The following is a 9,352-nucleotide window of genomic DNA, read 5'->3' as shown; positions in this document are numbered from 1 at the left end:
CTCCCCTTCAAACTCTTACTAGTCCGAGTAAACTGGTAAGATGTTTGACTTGTGGTACATGTAGCGCTTTAGTTAATATATCTGCTCGTTGATCGTTCGTCCGTATGTATTTCGCATTTATGTACTCTAACTCAATGTAGCATTTAATAAAATCTTTCTTATGATCTAAATGCTTCGTTCGTTCTGAATATTTGAGTTCGTCCGATGTAACCGTTCGTATAACAGCATCGTTATCGCAAAAGATATTAATTGGTGCATCAGAGACCTGCAGAATCTCTTCAGCTAAATACGTAAGTGCGATCGCTTCCTGTGTTCCTCTTGCAAGAGCTATTAATTCAGCTTCATACGTCGAATTTGCCACCAGTGTTTGTCTTTTACTTGACCATGAAACTAATGAATCGCTCAAGTAAAATGCATATCCTGATATTGCACGATGCCCTTCTTGCATCATACCGTCCGCGTCCGTATAGCCGTTCAATATTGATTGATTTGTGCCGCCGAGTTGGAGCCAGACATCGTTCGTAGTTTTTAAGTACATGTAACAATGTTTAAGTGCCAGATAATGCTCCATACCGGGGTCATTGAGGTATTTTGCTAACTGATTTGTTGCAAATGCTATATCTGGCCGCGTACAGTCTGCAATGTATCTAAGTGCGCCAACCATGTTCATGTATGGTATATCAGACATTTGTTTTCTATCGTTATCGGTTTGCGATACTGTTTTTAATTGTGTACCGGGCTGCATGGGTGTTTGTACACTTCGTTCGTTCGTAAGTTCGTAACGTTCTATTATACTATTAATATAACGTGTCTGACGCATCCTGATGAATCTATGCTCTCTGTCGCGTTGAATCTCTATACCAAGTAGCCAGTGTAATTCGCTGCCGTCTGTATATTGTAAATGACGTGCAATAGATTGTTTTATCATTGCAATAGTATTATTATTCTTTGCCGCGATAGTAATATCGTCGACATGTACAAATAATATGGCTACAGTTATTTCTTTCTTCTTTGCGAAGAATACGGCGTTATCATGTTCGGATTTCGTTAATCCGCATTTAAGTAGTATATTAGATAGCGTTTTATACCATCTTCTACCAGCTTGTTTTAATCCGTATAGCGCTTTTCGTAATCGTAATATTTGTCCATTCTGTAATCCGTCTATTAAGTTACCTGGAGGAGGTTTAACATATATTTCCTCGTCTTCCGTCAATTGTCCATAGAGATATGCCGATTTTATATCTATCTGATGTATTTCATAATTATTAGATGCTGCCCATGCTAATATTAATCGCGCCGTAGATAGTCTAGCAGTAGGAGCAAATAAATCGTCCGTATGATAGTCAAGGCCGTCAATCTGATAGTTTCCTTGAACTACTAATCGTGCTTTATATTTTTCTATGCTATTATCGGCGTATCGCTTTATTTTATAGACAAATCGTGTTCCGATGATGTTAATATTATCGCGTGGATTCGTGATTTCCCATGTATTATGATTTTCTAATTGTTTTATTTCGTCTTTCATAGCTGTAATCCATGAATCACGATCCGGACGTTGGATTGCTTCATAAAATGAAGTCGGATCCGATTGTATTTCACTTATTTTAGCATTAAATTCCGTTAAATGAATGGCAATATTATCTTCATCCTTTTCGCTAAGTGCATACATGCGTTTCGTTACGCGTTTATTCTCCATGCGTTGTTCAAGCTCGATAGCACGTTCCGTCGGTTTCCGTTTTCGTTCCGATCGACGTAATTTAGGTTCTACTTCTTTTTCGGTTAATTTAACTTTGTCGTCCGTTAAGTCCGTTGGTTCTGCCGCTTTTCCTTTTTTGTTAGGATCAGCGTTGTCCGTATCATCGTCGTCCGTTCTCGTTATTCTATCGTCCGTTTCGTTATTTTTAATTATTAAACGCTCGTTCGTATCGTTGTTCGTATCGTCTATTTTCTCCCCTTCAATTTGAGGAGGTTTACCTTCGAGAAATTGAATATTTCGTTCGATGGTAATTTTATTATCGTGCCAAGTTTTATGGCCTTTACTTTCATTGTCTAATCCTATCCAACGAGCGATGATACCTCGCTGTTGTATTTTTGTAGGATTTTCGTTGCGAATGATAATATATTGACCAAATTCGTATATATTATCAATTGTTCCGTGTGTTCCGTAACGTTTGTAATGTGGGGTATTATAATTTAAAGCAGCACGCGGTGTTCTATTATGAATATAGGTAATATGAATTGCTGCTTCGGCCCATAATGTAAACGGTAATTCAGTAGATGTTAGATATGCTCTTACACCTCTAAATATTGTTTTATGCGTTCGTTCCGCTATTCCGTTCTGTTGTGGAGTATGATGTACTGTTAATCTTCGTTTTGTTCCTTGTGAATCTAAATATCGTTGGAAATCTTCACTAAGGAATACAGTATCATTATCACTTTGTAAAAGTTTTATTTTAACTCCGTGCTGTGTAAATATTTTAGTTGTCCATCGTACGTATTGCGTATATGCATCGGATTTTGTTTGTAATTTGAGCATTATGCACCAACGAGTAGAATCGTCTACAATCGTTAATAAGTAGCGTATGTTCTTATATGCGTGCGGTTCAATAGGACCAATGATATCGATATGAATAAGATCTCCAAATTGATTTGCAAGAGGAGATTGACGTAGTTTTGGTATTGGTGTACGTTCGATATTTGCTTTTATGCATTCAATACATTCTTTTTCTTCGTAGTTCGTTATTTTAGTTGATAGTACACTTGGTTGTGTCTTTAATAATCGTTTAATATAATCGTAACTTATGTGTCCGAGGCGTTTATGTATATCATAAATAGATAGTTCGTTCATCGTTTTTAATAAATGATTATTGTACAAAATATACAAGTTATTTCTCAATCGTATATGTCCGATGTATTCGTTACATGGTGATGTTATAGTACAATTATCGTTTGTAAACATAAAAGAATAACCTTCCCTACATAGTAGCGCTTGACTTATGAGGGAAAAGGTCATTTGTGGATAGTAATAGACGTTTTGTAATGTTATGACGCTTTTTTCTCGTATATTCTTCGGGATTTCGATACACATAGATCCAGCTCGATTAAGAGTCATCGTTGACCTATTTGCAATAGTTACGATCGTAGGAGTTATGTCGTGTACATCCGTTAATCGAAATAGATAAGGAGTAGCATGTATTGATGCACCGGAATCGAGTAAATCCATCGTTTGCGTATAGGATTTCTCGTTAGCTATGATTGTATTTGTAAATACGTTGGTACATACCCAGGAAACGTATTGTTCGAATTGTTTGTCCTGGTTGCTCGGAATAAGAGCGTAGGCGTTATCGTTCATTTCAACGTCGCCTTCTTTTAATTCAACGTCGTTTTCGTTTGGGTTTTCAATAATAAATGCGTTCGTCGTGTTTTCCGCAGTTTGATTCGTTTTATGCGCGATGTTAGCCTGATGTTTGGCGCGTGCAAGCTTCGTAGCTTCAGTAGGAGGTTTGCGGCATTCCTTAGAGAAATGTCCTGTTTTTCCGCAATTGAAACATTTCGCTTTTGTCGGATTGAACGGATTTGGCGGATTGAATTTCCTCCGCTTATTGGCTTTATACATTGTATTAATGCGTGCATTATTCTTCGTCCGATCATTGGAATCTTGTGCTCGTTTAGCACAGTAATCGTTGTAGGCGTTCCGCAATGCAAGGATTAGTTGCTTCGGTTCGACTTTCTTATGTTCATTGACTGGTTTGCCTTCGTTTTGGGCATCAGTAGATTGTATTATCGTATTTACTACGTGTGTATATTGCTCAGGAGTGGCAAGCAATATCGCTGCTTTGTATGTAGAGTCGCGTGGTGGATCACCGTTAGCAGACAGAGTTGCGTATGCTTCCTCAAGTCTGTCTAATGTACGTCCGAAATGTTTTACATGGTCTCTACAAATAAACAGTGCCGATTCGTCGATGGCCTTTTTACGTGCCGTCTGGGGGTTAAAGCGTTCTTCAAGCGCTTTCATTAACTGAGGGATAGACGTATCAAAGTGCATATAGTTTGCCAATATTGTATCGGCGATGTTATTGACTATGCATGCATGAATGGCCTTAGCCATCTCCCTCTCGGCTTCGTTCTGCGGTTCATCCTTTAGTAAGTGTTCGAAGCACGTAGCTGCGACACTAGAAACGATGCGGTAGTGCCACATCTTGTAGTTCGCTTCGGTCTTAAGCATTGTGATGTTTTGACCGAAGTATTTGGGTACATCGGCTGGTTTACAGCGCGTATCCGTACGTGGGGGAACCATGATGCGAATGTGTGCGAATGTATGCGAGTAAAGAGTTTAGAGTGTACAGTGGATGCGTGTATGCAGGGAGCTCAAGGCTCATAACCTGTTGAGAGGAAGAACTTAAGGGGGGCACGCATAGACAAGGGGTGAGGTGACGATTGACCGCTCAGTGTCTCTCGTCCTTATATTGTATGTATTCTAACTGAGACATTATGAAGTCATCGTCTCGTGGTTCGTCCGTTGATGAACTAATCATCTCATAATAGATGTTGAGTGACAGCCAGACAAAAGCTCAAAAGAAGATTTTTCTAAGTGTAAGCCTACTGTACAGCTTACCACAGTTCTAAGGGTTCTAAGAGTTCTGTTCTGGAACTCTCTTGTATAGCCTTAGGCCATGTATACAGTTCCCAATCATGAGCCATGTATATAGTCTCCTTTTTCACCCATATCATACATTCCTTTAGTTTGAGCCACTTTCCTTTCTTCTCTAGTATATAAAGCTTATGTTTACACCTTTGTTACACTAGTTCTTGTTTACTAACTGTAACAAAGGTGTGTCTTATCATGTATGACAAGTTCTTGTTTACTAACTGTAACAAAGATACTTTTGTCCTGTCAGTCTTTGTGTGTTCTGTAATCTTTAAGCTTAGTGTTTAGTACTTTACTAGTACTGTTCTACTTTTTTTTGACATTAACAAAGTGGTCTTTGTTACAGTATGTGTTAGTAAGGTTCTACTAGCCTTTCTAAATGCCTTTCTACTGTTAGTAAGGTCCTAACCTTTCTGGACACAGTCTAATGTTAGTAAGGCCTTGTCAGCAACAGTATAGAGGGGACCTGAAGGCTCAGCAAGGGGACTCAGGCTACAACTATCCTACACAACAGAAATACAGAATACAAGTACTAGAACATAGTCAGAACTTGCAGAACAGACAGAGAGAAAGAGTGAGACAAGAGTAGAGTATATAGAGTAAGCCTAAGAGTACAGGACTACCTAGAGTAGACAAGATCAAGACTACAGAACCAGTCTGATCTTGTACACCTATATATACTAAACTACACAAGAGTACTCAGGGAGCATGAGCCACTAAGAATGATAAGCTACAAAGAATGTAAGGTAATGGTCTTAAATTTGTTATCTCCTGATTTGGTAGTTACACATATAGCCTTTGTCTTGCATTCTTTCCACCTCAGTCCAATACTATGTTGAACTGAGGTGGGTATTCTTTTATATTCTCTTCTCTACAATATCTCATATCCTGTAGTTTTACCTTATTCCATAGGTAACTAATAAAGAGTCCAATACTATGTTGAACTGAGTTTTACCTTATTCTATAGGTTATGAGCCTTGTGCTTGTGCTACTGTGATACCTCATTAGCTTGTTTGCACCTTCTAGATGGTTAGAACTCGTGGAAATCGAGCAAGAGATAATTCACCACTACTGAATATCGATTTAGACCCTTGGTTATCAAATTCACAAGGAAACAACAGAATTGTCTTACCTTGTTCCCCAAGTGCTACTGAAAGTGCTACCCAAGTCTCTACTCTTTCAGAGCTGGGTTCCCTGTTTTCAGGAAGTCTATCATCTATTAATACTGGAGTACAAACAATGAGTAGTAACAATTCATTCAACTACAAGTATACTGAACCTTACATGAACAGTAACTATCAACTAGTAAGTACCCTATGTTCTGAGACACTAGCTGAACATCTTCTTTCTCCTTTTGCTAGTTGTGTGTCTACTCCTACTGTATTTACAATACATGTACAGTTGCCAAATCCTCTCCTACATGTACCTAATGTCTTGCAAAACAGTACCACCTTCAACCAACTGTCCAATCCCCTACTACATACTCTACACCTCTCAAATACATTATCTACACCTTTGAATACAAATATGTTAATCACACCTTTAAACTTGAGTCACTATAGTAATTCAAGCCACTATGGATCTGGAGGTGGAGAGGGACATGGAGGCCCTAACAGTCCTAGAGGTCTGGGTGGTCCTGGATGGCCAAACAGTGGTCCTGAGTGGTCTGGATGGCCAAATGGAGGACTAGGGTGGCTAGGATGGCTAGGATGGCTAAATAGTGGACTAGGAGGACCTAGAGGACCAAATGGTCATGGAGGACTGAGTATGTCAGGAGCAACAAACAGGTCAGGAGGACCATTAACTTCTCCAAGTTCTCTCCATTATAACAGACTGCTATTGTTCCCTCCATCATTCTTAGAGGTAAACAGAGTATTGTCTACAAGTATCCAGTATAATCAACCTGAGAATTGTAAAATTGTGGTCCTAAACAATAATGATAAGCTCAAAACATTAGGCAAAAACTACTTTGTATGGAAACAGGTACAAACTGGCATTCTACACTGTAATAAGTGGTACAGTCATGTCATTAGTACTAAGCCATGTCCTCCACCAATGTATGGTGCTGAAGTATTCAGATGTTGGGTCAAAGTCAATAACCTTGCAAGCATGCAATTAGGACTTAACATGAATCATACACTCTTTCATTTGATTAAACAGTGGTGTAGAAATGTAGCTGAGGTTTGGTAGTGTATGGAAGAAATGTTTGGATGCAAAAATGTAGCTCAAGTAGCAAATGCTGGAGAATGACTTTGGAAAAGGAAAATCTTACCTGGTGAATCCATGTACACACATGTTGAACAACTCCAGAAGCTATAGAGAGACTACATTAATGCAGGAGGTATTATGGATGATGATCAGTGGTTCCAGGTTATCATCCAGTTGTTGAATGAACACCCTGAGTAGTGTCAAGCTATATTCATGTGTGGAAGCATCTCCAATCCTAAAGAATTGATTGCAAACCTAGAGATTTTGGAGACTCAAAGGATTAGTAGTGTGAACAATAGTGAATCAGCTCTTACAACTCAGACCAAGAAATCAAAAGCTACCTTTATGAAAGGTAAGAGCAAAACCTAATGCTCTAACTGTAAGTGCACCAGTCATTTGATTGAGCAGTGCTGGGCTCCAGGCAGAGGTGCTGTGCATAAACGTCCACAGAATTACTGTATCCCATCAAACATGGTTGAAAAAGAATGAGCACACCTTACTACAATGCTCAAGGAGTTAGATGATCCTACAGACGAAAATGTGACTGAAGTAACTGCTCATATTGTGGAACTGCCTGAATCTGCTCAGTTGGCTTGCACCACACCAAAATCATCAGGCTATCAGTTTGCACTTGTTGTAGAGGAGCAAAATACTCATCTTAATGAAAGCTCATGGTTACTTGACTCAGGAGCATCATTACATATGACGAACAACAAGGACACTCTAGTTGATTACAAGAAAATCAACCTGATTGTCATTCAAACTGCTCAAAAGAGACATACCTTGGATACAGTTAGTGTAGGGAATCTACCTGCTGAGTTTGTAGTTAATGGACAGAACGTCTGTGTCCTCATCCAAGGAGTCCTACATGTACCTGGTCTGACCCATAACTTGCTTTCACTTGCAAAGTTTGATCAAAGGGGTGTGGAATTCTACTCTGTGTAAGGAAAATGTAAGCTGTTGGTAAGAAAGAGTACCATTGCTGAAGGCTATGCTCACTCAAACCAGTGGATAATGTGTATCAAGTTAAAGTATGAAACTGCACATCTTGTCTTCTGGGTGTCTGACATTATGTAATCGATTGACGTGTGGCACTAAAGGCTTGGTCACATTAATGTAAAGCAAGTCCTTGAGTTGAGTGTAAAGAACATTGTACAAGGTGTAAAAGTGACAAGCAAAGATCTGCAAAAACCTTGTGTCAGTTGTATAACAGGCAAGATGGTTGCCACACACACTGGTTCAAAGGAGCAGAGTGCAAAGTTGCTAGGCAACATCATTCATTCAGACCTAGAGTTCATGAGAGCTTCTTTGTTCACTAGCACAACAATTTCCTTGAAGTTTATTGACAAACATTCTAATTATGTATGGAACTTTGCACTTTGTAATAAGGACAGAGGAACTGTCCTACATCATTGGAAGAAGCTGGTAGCACTCTTCTTAACCCAATTCAATGTGTGTGTGAAAGCCCTCCATACAGATAATAGAACCAAATATGTCAATAACAACATGAAGGTGTTTAATGAATTACAAGGAATCACACACTGCCTTACAGTTCTATACTATCACAAAATGAATGGTTGTGCCAAAAGAATGAATTGTACTGGGTCAGATGCTGTGAGATCAATGTTACATAGGGCAGCATTAACTACCACCTATTGGGCTGAAGTGTATGAGACCTTTGTATACTTGCATAATTGGGCTAGAGTGTTGACAGTAGACAAGCAGACCCTGTATGAAGTCCTTACCAGGAAGAAACCAAACTTAGCACATGTATGAAAGTTCAGGTGCATTACATATATGCAGGTACCTCCTGAGTTAAGGACGAAACTACAACCAAAAGTGTTGAAATATTGCTTAGTTAGATACAGAGAGGATGCTGCATACTAATTGATTCATCCAGTAACCCACAAAATAGAATATTCTCGTGACATTGTATTTAATGAACAGGACCAGAATTACAAGGTAGAACACAAGCTAATGACATTGACAGACAGGAAGGACGTCCAGAATCTTGTCCCAAGATGCTCTGAGTGCATCTGTGAAAAGTTAGAGAAAAGTACAGAGGCAGTACACGTTTACAGTATCATTACTATTCTGAGATCTGCTCATGAAGCTCTCAGATCTGAGGATAGGAAAGAGTGGCACATGGTAATAAGATACGAAATTGATAAACTCACTGAAATGAAATGCTGGGACATTATTGAGTGTAGAGACACTAGCAACCTTATTAAAGGGATGTGTCAGTGACAGTGTAGAGGGGACCTGAAGGCTCAGCAAGGGGACCCAGGCTACAACTATCCTACACAACAGAAATACAGGACACAAGCACTGGAACATAGTTGGAACTTGCAGAACAGGCAGAGAGAGAGAGTGAGACAAGAGTAGAGTATATAGAGTAAGCCTAAGAGTACAGGACTACCTGGAGTAGACAAGATCAAGACTACAGGACCAGTCTGATCTTGTATGCCTATATATACTAAACTACACAAGAGCACT

This window comes from Fomitiporia mediterranea (assembly GCF_000271605.1).
Source record: "Fomitiporia mediterranea MF3/22 unplaced genomic scaffold FOMMEscaffold_1, whole genome shotgun sequence".
NCBI classification, from domain to species: Eukaryota; Fungi; Basidiomycota; class Agaricomycetes; order Hymenochaetales; family Hymenochaetaceae; genus Fomitiporia; species Fomitiporia mediterranea.
Note: the sequence above shows the minus strand (reverse complement) of the source record.